The sequence below is a fragment of the Hydra viridissima genome, unplaced genomic scaffold (assembly GCF_058129835.1).
Source record: "Hydra viridissima isolate aposymbiotic clone 2 unplaced genomic scaffold, HvirCarnegie_v1 scaffold_5, whole genome shotgun sequence".
NCBI lineage: Eukaryota > Metazoa > Cnidaria > Hydrozoa > Anthoathecata > Hydridae > Hydra > Hydra viridissima.
Window position 1 is genome coordinate 13,619,975 of NW_028324304.1, and position 1,207 is coordinate 13,621,181.

Consider the following 1,207-nt stretch of genomic DNA (forward strand, 5'->3'; position numbering starts at 1 on the left):
CATTGTTACAAGCTTTTAAGTATTGTTGGAAATGAAGATTTAAAAGGTAGATCTGTTTAATATATACCAGACAAAGTTATTTTGTTGCAACAGCTAATATCAATGTGCTAAATATAGCTTTGAAATTACGATTTCAGATCCATGTAATATACTTACTGATGAAGCGTATTACATTGATTCGTAATTTTGCAGCAGCCTCACCTAAAAGTGACTCAACTAATGCAAAGTTAACCAAGAGCTTTTATTGCTGGGAAAAGGTATAGGCCTAGACTAAGAATTAGTATACTTTAAAAATGTAACGTCAGTAAATAGGTTCAAAATACCTAAAAGTTGGCACTGATTTGCGCTTAAAATCATTTAAAACCACCTACCGTATTTCTCGTAATTATACTTGCAGAAGATGTATTTTTTGGCTTGTCATTTAAGAATTTACGCTTTAAGCCTGTTGATTTTTACGGAATAATGTATTATTTCTGAAACAAAGAAAACCCACACAGGAAATTTTTTAAAAAATTTTCATTTGATGACAAAAAATTTAGCAGTAAATTGAAAAATAACTTTCAATTAAATAGATTATGTAAAACGTCTACTTATTATTTGTAAAACGTCTACTTATTATTTGTAAAACGTCTACTTATTATTTGTTACTGACGAAGCAATTAAAGTTTTACTTTGGTCAATTAAAATTACTCAAAGTTGACTAATCGAGTTCGTTTTTACCTCTAAATTACCATATTAGGTTTCGCATTAATATTTGTGCAACTAACAATTTCTTATTTTTGTCAGATATACAGCAATCGAAATTTTTACAATGTAAATTTTTACAAAGTCCATTTTGCAAAAGCGAACTGATATTTATCTTCCATTTCCAGCTTTTTAACAGTAAAAAAAGTATTAACAAAAAAAGTACAAATATCATGCACTTGGAACGCTTTTATCACTTGTATAAATAGATTTCTTAAGTAAACTTAAAAATAATCATCAAGAATTTATAAATGCAAATTTCAATTAACATTTTAATGGACTGTAACACTGCAAAGTTTTTATTTTTATTTGAATCACGGAAAACCTTTCAAAGGGCTCCTATTTCACATTTCTTCCAAATTGACATTTCAAAATTCCCTTTAAAAAACAAAAGTTTTTTGCAAGGTTATGTTTTCTTCCTCTATGCATAAAAATTTATCGATGATAAGAAAAAGATCAAGTA